This window comes from Ambystoma mexicanum, chromosome 5q (assembly GCF_040938575.1).
Source record: "Ambystoma mexicanum isolate Mex_15411 chromosome 5q, UKY_AmexF1_1, whole genome shotgun sequence".
Taxonomy (NCBI): domain Eukaryota; kingdom Metazoa; phylum Chordata; class Amphibia; order Caudata; family Ambystomatidae; genus Ambystoma; species Ambystoma mexicanum.
This window is the reverse complement of record NC_090933.1, coordinates 465,234,544-465,246,604: the sequence shown is the minus strand read 5'-3', so window position 1 is coordinate 465,246,604 and position 12,061 is coordinate 465,234,544.

The window sequence follows — 12,061 nt, the reverse complement described above, 5'->3', positions numbered from 1 at the left end:
GGAATTTGGTAATTCTCCCCCCTTCCTGCAATTAGTTCATCAAAGGCCCTTTTGGACAGAAGGGTAGCTTGGGATCAAGTGTCCACCAGTGCCAAAATTGTACCCTGCCCCTGTACTTGTACCGGGGCATAGTAACTTCCCTCCTTCTCATCAAGGGGGCACAGATAGTGCACATTTTTGGACAGCTGGTGGGCAAATTTTTTAGTTTTGGACATTGCGAGAGAAGAGATCTGGGCAGAATTCTGTGGAGAGTCATGGGAATCTGCAATAAAAAGTTCGCATCTGGAAATCAGAGCCGTTGTGGTTTCCCCTTGTTCAGGTTCTTGGCCGCCATCCCCCTTTTGGAGGCAGTCACCAGAATGGGTTTGAACCTATCTACCCAGTCTGGATTTGGATCCCTTGGGACCCATTTTTCTTTGGGAGGAGTTCTCCATCTCTGAAGGAGAAGATCATTTTCCCAGGATCCTCTGAGGATCCCTCTCCCTCAAATTGGAAGATCTGTACCTCCTCCACAAAATGGGTCTGTTTGGGTCCTTTGTTTCTCCTACCTCCTCGCTGCTCCTTGGGTGGCAGACTTTCAGGGGTAGGAGATTTTGTTTCCAGTTCCTGGGTTTCCAGAGGCTGTTTAAAAGTGGAGAAGGAAGCTTCCTCCCAGGCTTTGCACCCCCCCTCCCCTTGTGCCTCCTCCCTGGGAACCGGTGGGTTATTGGGGTGCTGCCCCCGTCATTGTTCTGGAGCACCGGGCCCAGAGTTTGGGGCATTCTGCGCCGGCATGCTCATCTGAGGGTTCTGTTGAGCCCTCAGCATGTGACCCAGATCCCGTGCCATATTTTGGACCTGGCGCTCTAACTGTGAAACCCGCTCAGGCTGATACGGGGTTTGGTTTTCTCCCCTGGGCTGATCCCGGGAAGGGTAGCTATCCCTTCTCTGGTAGTACCCCGGGTTTGGAAGATTTGGGTACCCCTCCACCCTTGGCCTCCCCTCTCCCAGATTAAGTGGTCTGGGCTCAGGGAATTGGGGAAAGAAGGATGGATGATTTTGGGGTTGGAAATTGGGTGGATACCTGGGAAAAAAGTTCTGTGCTCTGCCCTCTTGTGGGAAGTTAGGAGGGGAGTTCCCTGGGTTAGGTGCTTGTCTGGATCCCCCCCCACATAACCCAGGATGGGTCGGTTACCCTTGTAACGGGGACTTACATAATCAGGGGAATGAGGGATCCCATTTGTGGGACTACCTCCTTGACTCCCTGTTTGTGACTGGCCCGAGGGCCTTCTGGGCTTAGAGTTTTTCTGCACAGGCATGTTTTTAGGCCCCCATCTCCAAATCTAAAATGGGGGCAACCTTTACCTCTGCCACATTAGCAGCAGCAGCAGCGGTGCTGGTTGATTTGGGGCTTTTCTGCGCATTACTTTTATTTTCTATGGCCTTCTGCACCTCAGAAATCCGGGTAGCCTGTTCAATGACCCAGTCTAGTTACCTTTTCTCATTAAAATCTCTCACTAGCTGAGTCATTATGTATTTGGGTAAGGCATGGAAAAATGTATTTACAAACTCTTTACTGTCCGTGTGCACCCTTTTGGTAGTCTGCGCAAAGGCACGCTTCCGTTCCTGCACAAATTCTTGTGGGGCCTGATCCTCCCCACATTGCAAATTGTAGGCTGCCTTGCGAGCCTCTTGGGGATTCCGGTGACAGAAAAATGTTTCAAGATGGCCACCCTATATGTGGACCATCTTGAATGGTTTTGGTCCTCCAGCCCCGCAAAGAAACTGAAGTATTCTGGGCAGAATGTCCATTTTACATACTGGATGCAGCTACTGCTGTCCTTCAAATGGAAAGTCTCCATCATTTGCTCGTAAAGCTCCAAGTGTTCCCAAACAGAATACTTGGCGTTCTTGTGATAAGGGGTGATGACACTCCTTATTGCCTTAATCTGTTTTAAGGGGTCCTTAAGCAAGGCCCTTTTTGCCTTATTGGCCTTTTTGGTTCGGGTAACCCTGGTCCATTCATCCTCTGACTCAGAAGCACTGCTCCCAGAGGTGCCGTCTGATCTTCCAGGTTTTCCCGGATTCTGCAAGCCTAGGAATGGCTGGTAGAATGTGGGGAACTGGTCTCCTGTGTCCTGTGACGCTCAGAGGAGTCTTCAGATCCCTCCTTGCTGCCAGGATTTGATGGGTACCCCCCCACTGACCTAACTGGGCAGAGGTTTTCAGGATGCCCTTAGTTGGCCTGCTCTCCTAGGGTTCCCCACTAAATTGCACTGTACTTAGGTGCCCATACCCGGATGTCCGCCCATCCATTCCTGGGTGGTACTGGCCTATGAGCCCCATACTTTTGGCTGGATAGTAATCTGCCATACCTTTGGCCCTGTGCTCCTGTGCGACAGGGGATCATGGGGGTGGCAGAGTCCAGGGACTGGGAGAGATGGAGGCCTCTGGTACTAGGGCTCCTGAGGTTATGCTCAGGTGTTTCCCTTTCCCAGCAAACCTCATCTCTATCAGCCCCTGCTCCCTGTTGCCATGCAAGAGCCTGTGCTTTCAGTTCCTCAGTCAAGGCCTTACCAGTCTCTCCTGCATGGCTACCTGTTGCTGGAGCCTATCATAGTGCTGGCAGAGAGCCTCATTCTCTCTCTGTGCTTCCTGGTTTGTCCTGGAATACTGGGCCAGTCTTTGCTGCAGGAGGGTTACCTCCTGAGTCCCATCCCTACTGGCCTGCTACTTTCTTGCCAGAGCATCTTCCACCCTCCTGGTGTGCTCCAACAAGTTTTGATGCTCTTTTTGGAGGTCACCCAGTCCCTGGAGGGCCAGGTGATTTTCTTCAATTTTTCTTTTTAAGTGGCAGACTTCCTGGCCTAAGGTGTCCCTTTCCTGACTAAGATCCTGCCTCTCTGCCGCCAGGTCGTCCCTCTGCCTTTGAAGGGCACCAGCTTTCTGGCACTCTTCCTCAAATTCTGTCTTGGTATCCAGGTCTTTCAGAATCAGTTTGTTGCTCTCTGCCTTCTCCCTATCTAGGTGGCTTTGCAGGGTGACTACCTGCTCTGTGCATGCCCTATTGAAGTCCAGTTGTTGCTCCAGCTTTTTCTGGCTCTGCAGTAGTGAGTCCAAACCTTCTTGGTACTCCTTCTGCAAGGCCAGAAATCTGGTATCCTGGTCAGACTTTTCCTGTTGCAGGGTACCCATATCCTCTTTGATTTTAATGAGATACTACTCTCATTTTCTGACTCCTGGCTCCTGTGCAGCCTCTGCTCAGAAGAGACCAGGTCAGATTGGGCCTTCTCTAATGCCATCTGTTGCCTATTTGCCAGATCTTGGCCTTCAGCACATTTGTCCTGTATGGCTCCCATACATAAATATAAATATGCCGCTATCCTGGCAATTTTGTCGTGCTCATCTTTGGCTTTAGGGGCCATATATAGTTCACTCAGGGCCTCATGTAATGGACCCTGATCTCTCTATATGTCTGACCCTGTTGCAGTGATCTGGGGTGCGATTGCCTGCAACCACACCGTCTGGTCCTGTTCCGTTCATTTGCCTCTCACAAATAGCTTATGTAAGAGGTGCTCTCTGGCTATTTTGATATCTACCAAGGTCGTCATTCTGGAAATTGATTTCCTTCCTGACTTACAGAAGTTAGCATTTTATTTTGCAAAACAGACCGTCTCCTTAGAGCGTCCTTCTTTTGAGGGGTGCTTTTACAGTGTAACACAGCGTGGTGATCCAACAGGATTTATGTATCCTGTCAGTTAGCACACTGTATTAAGCTGCACAAGTGGTAGATCTAATCCAGACGTCCCGGCTCGAGCCCCCACTCTGTTAAGTGACTTCAATTCAGCACTCCAACTAAGTCAATGCCTAGTCTGGGATGCCCAAGGGAAGCCCTTATTTACATATGACAAGTTCATAGATCTGGATGATAAACCCTTGTATAACGCCCCTCTCTTTGAATCCACCTGATCTCACTGAGCCAAGAAGTAGGTTTGTTTTGCAAATTAAAAGATTTATTTGAAAATGAAACAATACATATATCACACTTTTATGAATAAATTAATATTTGATAGCACACTTATGAATATAATGTTGGTCAACAATGGATAATATTACACTAGCACACTTTTTTAATTACTTAGGAGTTGGTAGAGAAAGGATAAGGTAACTGAGAATACTTTTATGGTTTCAAGGAAATGCAATGATGGAAAAGAATGCAGCACAGAAGTAAACTGATATGGTTTCAACAAGAGATAATGGGCCTCATTACACGGTAGGCGGTAAGGGTTTACCAGTACTGGTATTTTACCGGTACCGGTAAATCCTTACCGTCTTACTACGAGGTCCCTTTGCGGGTTGAGGAATTTAATGCCTGCTTTTTGCAGGCGTTAAAAATCCAACCCACAAAGGGACCAGGGTGCTAATTACGGTACCGCAATTTGCAGCACCGTAATTAGCGCCTTCCCCATTCCCATTATGCCCTATGGGGCAAAAATGGGAATGGGGAAGGGCAATGGAGGAAGAAGGAATTACCGCCTTCCCAACCTTGGAATAGGGCAGTAATTCCCCTTTCCTCCAAGGCGGTACGGGTAAATTACCGGCATGAACCATGGCGCTAATAGCGCCATGGTTTACCGCCCACCGTGTAATGAGGCCCAATATGATCACTTTTTCTTTTGACAATTCACTCCCCCCCTATGCAATATAAAGAGATGGAAAAGAGAGCACACAGTTTTCAGGAATACAATCAAAAGCAGTTCAGTTCCCCCCTACCAAGCTTAGAGCAACCGGTATGCTTTTAAACAGGCAGAAATACTTTTAAATGTGATTTGTAATGAAGTGAAAAATATGCTAAATTGATTTTAATTCCTCATAGGAGATACAGGGTAGGTGACAGCTACTTTTTTTTTTATTATTAGTTCAGGTCAACACTAGTAAGGATACACGAGCGATTATTAGGTTGAAAATTAAATTCAGCAGTTGCAAGTAAGACAGCGATTTTTGACAGGTGGAGAAATTGAGTCAAATTGCAATTCGCGGCACTTTTTCCGAGTGCGTCGATCGCGATTACGGAAAAACTATAAGGAGTAGAAAGTCGGTTTTGGGCTTGTTGGAAAGCTTCGGTTCTTAGCTTTTGCGGTTCAAAAGATACGGACAATTTAGTGGAGGTAGATTCTCAGAAATAAAGAAAGATTCAAATGACAAATGACACTTTCACAGGTTTGAAATCACAGAATTGACACACGATTCTATGCAGTTCTAAATAGGTTGAAATGGATGGGATGAGATTATTTTAGACTAAGAGATTGGTTCTGCACCATTCTGGCTGGATGCTCACATTATAAATTTGAAATAGGCCATCAAGATCTGGTCAACAGGTTTAGACTGGACTTCTAGCGGGTTGTTCTGAAGTCACAGCTATCTGGGTCAGCTCTGCTCTGCTGGTCTGGGTCTCTGGTTCTGGCAAAAGTTCTTGGCACTGCACAGTGGTCTGGTCTTCTATCGGCACTGCACAGCGGTCTGGTCTGCGGTTCTGGATACAGCTCTGCTTTCTGGGTCCTGGCACAGGGTTCTAGCCAGAATCAAACAGCTCGCCCGGCTGTTGAATATCAGGTTGCAAAAGATTATGAGGCCTGCTGAAAAGGATTCAGCTTGTGGATTAGCCCCTCTGCTTTAAGTTCTGGAGTCTGAATTCTAAGTTCTGGTCTCTGGATCTGTCTGGATTTGAAGTCTGGAGTCTCCCGGCAAAGCGCTTCGCAAGAAATCAGTTTGAAGTGGAAAATGAATGTCCCTACCTGGGCCTCAGTGGCTCTTTTTATGTCTTTTAAAAGTGGGTGGGAAGGCTGACTTTCTATGCCCAACCCTCTGAGGATCCTGATAGGTTAAAGGATTTTCTGTGCTCTCACTGGAGAACAGAGTTGTGAGTCAGAGTGTTGCTACATTTTACAATCTATTGAAGAAACGCCCCTTTGCTTTTACTGAGAACCCAATTTTTCATAATCAAACATGTTTCCAAGGTACACAAGTTTTTAAGAATACATGTACACATCCCAGATTAATTTAATACAGTTCTCTGTTCAAGCCCCATGTTCCTGCGAGCTTGGGTTCAGAAACGACAACATTTTGCGCTTTTTAGTGGGTTTCGCCATATTGGTTTTTCATCAAATCTTCCACAGAGGTACACCCCCTCTCTGGGGACATTACAATAAGTTTTCATTTTTCTAGCATAAACACTGTACCCAAAATATTCATAAATCCCGGGGTTCGGTCTCAGAACATCGTACGGAGTTGAGTTTAGTCTCAAATTGTAGGCACATTTTTCATATTAAGAATCTCCAAATTGTACATTTTTGTCAGCTTCATACAATATTTTATAAGCAATTTAATAAAACATACATTTGCCTCTCCTTCAGTACACCCATTTGCTTGTCCCCGCCCCCGGGAACTTGGCTTGACTCAGAGATCAAATGTATTTCCTTCCCCCAGAGCAACTGTTGACAATTACACCTAAAATCAGCATATCCTATTCAGTAGAAAGAGTCTATTGTGTTGGCTGAGGTCAGCAGACCATGGTGCCACTCTGCATCTGATTAACATGACCATGTGATCTCCTGTGCTGTTGCTGGTAAGAACAGGTGTCTAGGCTTCCCATGGACAGAGACCTACTTAACTTTTAATTGAATCAGACTGCCTTCTTGTGAGGAGTTCTGAGGTGTGAAGGCTTCCCATTGACCAGCAAGGCTTTGAAGTTTCCGGCTAACTCAGGTTCCTTTTCTGCTCCTGAAATACCGGTCTCCTGTCAGAGTTTAGATCGCTAGTGCCGGTTAGTGTCAAGCGCCGGTACTGCACCCATTTTTGCCGGCTGTCTTGAATTAATACATTTCAAAAAGGGGATTTTACTTGATAGCATATGATCCTTGCTAAGATTGTATTAATGTAGATTCTGCAGTAGAGTAATGTAGAACACCCAAGCAGAAGTTGGATTTTTTGTTTGGTAGTTTTGTGCCCATGATTTTAGCAATTTTTGACATTTATTAAAACAGATTTTGAACAGCACCATATTCCTTTACACTGATTTCGCTCATGGCGCTTCTGGCCCATCACACTCGCACTGGTGGGTGGCAGGTCAGGCGACCATTTTGGTGTGCGTAAAAACTGCACGGTTTTCCTGGATTCTGGCGCAAATGTGGGCTTTTCAGCCATCTTGGATTTTCTAAGCCCACAGCACCAAATGTTGCAGCATAATAACTTGAACGTGGGTCGATACACCTGACAGCAACCAGACCACTCGAAACTTTATCAGCACCCAAGGTGTTTGTTGGAGATTCAGTCCTTATAAAAATGTTTACCAGAAAGTGGCAAGAGCCACGTTCCCATAGCCCCTTTTGCATTGAAAATATAACTCCCTCAGCTGTCAAGGCTCAAGGAAGGCAAGCTTGATTACACTTAGGGGATGTAAAAAGATATTGAGGAGAGACCCACCCTCCCACTGTTAACAATCCAGAAGACAAGGAGAAGATTTTCAACATAGGCAGACTCAATCGATTACAAGGAAAAAGGACAAAAAAGTGACCAGCTGATAAATGCAGATTTTCTATTTCAACTAAGGTTCAGATAGACACTCCTTACAGATATTTGAGCAGGAATGGGAACCCTTGCTGAGAACCTTAGGAATCTTGAAAACATTTATTTTAGAAATTTACTGATATCTCAAAGTCATGCCTAAACAACAATTTCTGATCAAGAACTGGAAATGAGCCCAGTATCCGGATTAATTTCTTGGTACATACTTTTTCTAAATAATTAACGTATAGGGTCCTCACAGATGGTGATGTGCATAGGCTTGCGATTACAGTTTTTGTCTTTATACTTCAAGCTTATCCTGCTCTTGTAAGAAGAGATGTTGATATTCACCGTTTTTTAAAGGATCCCGAAAAATGGCCCAGTGATCAGAAGGCTATTAATTGCAATTATTGAACAAGTATTGCAAGTGCAAGTGTAAATCAATTTGGTAAAATATATTAATATGAGAAATGTAGAAGCTGATATGGTTCTAGAAGATGAAGACAAAGTGGTAACATTTCACAAAAGGTGGTTACTCATGTTTTGGTGTATCACGTATTCTGGGACACCCTCTTTGTCTTTCTATTCCTCATGTTTCACAGTCACTATTACATTAGCACTTCTACAGAGGCAGAAAGGTTTATAGTTCCCTCCATATGGGAACTGCTGTTGATTTGCCCATTACCACTGAGACTGAAACCCTTGTGATGTTCCCCAATAGTAGAGCTGCTTTGGAGCTGTTTCCATATGTCACAACCCTTGTGTTAGGGAGACATAAGAGAAGCTTAGAGGAGGATAATGAGGGGATAAATGCCTACCTAGACAATCCAGCACATTTGGGTCACAACATGTGGTATCAGCGCATGAAAAGTGTGGGAGAGAGATTATCTAAGGAGAGTTGTTACGACTGTGCTCTCATACCCTATGCCATTAATGCCACCTGAACTTTCATTTCCAGAGAAATTCCAGAACACGATGCTAGATGCCTTGTTCACCTTGCAGCATGCATGACTCAATGAGAGTTTCAAGGAAATTGGGCCACTGCAGTAGAGATCAAAGTGGTAGTTTCCATTCCAGGATGATTATATCAAGACTACACAGATGGAAAAGGAACCTGCTTGGAAGAGCAAGATGATCACATATCCTAGGGCAGGACAGGATGAAGTGGCCATAGAAGAAATGAAGAAAATGGACTGTCCAGACAGAACAGATATAGCTGGGTCACCTGGATGCTGGGAAAGAACTAATGTCTTATTTTATGGATGGTTGAAGTCCAAGAAAGGATGCGAAGAAGGATTGATGTCCTGTGCAGCTCATCTATTGAAGCCAGAATATGTTCAAGAAGTACAAAGAGTAAACGATAGGTGTTTGAAGTCATAGGCGAAACATGCTAAACTCTTGACATGGGTAGAAGATGAATCAGGGCCAATGGTAGTGATTCCACTGGTGAATTCAACACTGTGCTTCTGAAGAGAAGGAAAGAAGCGTATGGGAGAAAATGTAGGCTGCAAAACTACAGTTGATGTTTCCAAAATGGGAGCAGGAACTAGGCTTGTGGGCCTAGAGCATACATGAAGCTGCCCAGGGATTGGGGAGTTGCGTGTTCCTTGGTACTCATCCATGTTCCGGCATTAGTGATTCCTCAGAGTGACCTGAACATTTGTGAATTTTCAAAGGCAGATGCCCATTTGAGAAGGAAAAGAAGATCGCTTGAATTCCTAAATCGGAGCAGAAAAGAAAACTACTTCTCAGCTAAATCAATAGACACATATGAGATTATTTCTTATGAGCATAGACTGTTCAGCAAGACTGCTTCAATCTTGATGACTATCTTCATGCCTGGGATCCAGACGATGGCCAACACTAAATGGTTACAGATGACTAGATGGGAGCTCCTGCAGATGATCAACACCACCATAAAAGGATTCAATGCTATCAAGGAAGAACTGAGGGCCATACGACAGATGACTCCAGAACAGATATGTCCGTGACATTATCACAGCAATGGAAGGAGGGGTTTGCGACGAGATCGGGCCATCATGTTGCACGTTCATACCTTCTCACGATGATGAGAATGGGACCTTGACAGAGGCCGAAACGTTGCTGACAAAAATGCATAGCAAGATAGAAGACGAGACAAAGGATATTACAGATGATAGTTGGTTTGCATCCATAATCTCATGGATTCCATAATGCACGGCAAACATCTTCAAGGTCCTTGGAGCATTGTAGTTAGTGATGGTGATGTTTGGATTTTGTGTGATCAGGATAATACCTGTTCAGTGTAAGAAGACAGCAAAGAAGGCCATAGGAATGAAGATCATGATCAATGTTCAATCAGGGTTTGGACCGAAGGAGCTGACTGATGAAGAAATCAGAAAATTCTTAGAGGCCAATATCATAGCCTCTGAGGGAACAAAGTTCCTGTACCAAAGAATCAAAAGAAGTGCATGTGATGATGGGTCTATTGTAATCTGAATGGAAAGTGCAGTTACATGACCTGGAGTGTGGATGATCATATCAAATCGGCCAGATCTTTGAAAGGTGTAATGAAGATCTGGACTGCGAAGAAGCACTTCTTCAAAAGAAGGTATCAAGATGTGGAAAACAATGAAGGTATGGTCAATGGATCGACCAGAGGGGAGAGTGTAGTTGAGCAGCTGAATGCCTCTGCAGGAAGTCCCACCCCCCTCCTTCCAGTATGTTGGGAGCCTGAAACTGCACCATACTTGACACCAGTAGTTGTGACCACACTATGACGAGTGTTTGAGAAAAGTTATCCACTGAGAAAACTATACCAGATGTATGCCCGAAGAGAAGATAACCTAAGGGAGGACTCCCCGAAGGAATATGAGAAATAGCAAAAGAGGAGCTAGTGGTGTCACGAAGAACAAGAAGTGACACAATAAGAAGGTCGACTGAAGAGAATGTATGGACCGCAACTAAACTAATGACAAGATTAAACATCCATATGCAAAAAGACACACTGAAGAGAAATACATTGTTCAATAACTGTACAGATGCAGTAATGCAGGTAGTCTAAGTGACCATAGAAGCTGGCCATACATAGTGAATAGACTGCAGGTGAAGCCACCATTATATAGAAACTGGACATTCGTGTCATATATTAGTAAACTCAAACCCACAGCGAAAGAAGGATCAAGAGCTGTGTCGCAGCAAGAAATTAGCAGAGATCACAGACTTGGATGGTGAAGGTCTCTGGCCTGGTATCAAAGTTGGATCAAGGTAAGGCCGATTATCTATTCTCAAAGGCAATGAACGTGAGCAGCTGAATCCTCCCTTGTTGAAGAGAAGAGAAAAGATCACCATGTGTGCCAAGTTTATTAATTTAAAGACATTTCATTACAGCAAAATGGATCAAACCGTAGTCTCCTGTCACGTGAGCCAAGGATGAACATAGAGATGGGCATGCAGTTCCAGAACTAAGGTAAGTGTGTGCCCATACCCCTTTATATTACCACAGATGAGAGTACATTGCAAGGCCAAGTTCAAAGACAATCGTCATTGCAGAAGTCATGGGCGATGAGAGAAGTTGGTGGGCTAATTGGATGGGAAGGCAAAATCATGTCCACCTCCCGGCACCTGGGTATGAGCTTTCATGCTGCTAAATGAACCAAATGTTCCAGACATGGCACGAGCATGCCAACCAATTGTAGAGGGCCATAACAAGCCTTATAGTTTAAGAACCAATGATAAGTTGCATTCTTAATATTGTTAAGATGTCTTGCACTAGAGGAGGGCACAAGTTGTCCACCTGACAGTAGCGACCCGATCACAACCCGACCCCATATAGAAAGTATACCAAGATGTTCCCCTTAGTCCTATCACAATGCTTTGTAGGTTTTTCTTAGCTGCCACGTAGTATGACGTCACTTATGATGAGTTTTCAATATAAAAGTGAGATTTTTAACGAAATGTACGAGAAGTCTTGTGCGACGTCCATTGACATACATTGTAACTCCCTGTTTTAGATCATTGATAATAAAACAGAATACATTGCCATCTTCCTGAGTTGGTTTGATTATTTGGTACCAGAGTTATTCTGTCTCCAATCCACTTCATGCATTTTTCCAAAAAGAGCTCTAAAGCTGACTAATGATAGTCTGTGTCAGGAAGTCCAACTCAAATGTCTATCTGTGTCCAAAACCTATACTTGCCCTCACAACTAACTGTATACAATGTGAATGGGTGTCAGCATCAAAATGATGAAGTTCAAAATAAAGTTCAGAGCTTCTTACAGCTCTCGGCTTATGATCATCTTCTCCTTCCCCAAGTACAAAACAGTTAAAAAAATATCAGGGCTGCTTTCCCCAAGAGTTCAAATCTTCCAACTTTCATATCTCTGTTTTGTCTCTGATATGTGTGTGTATTAGTCAAATGAGGATGTGTCCTCCTAGTATGTCTCTTCCACATCCCAGTACTAAGGTGGTGTTTTTGACTAGCAGTTTGGAAGGAAGAAAATGGAAAGGGTTGACTATATCCTACAAATGCTTTAGGC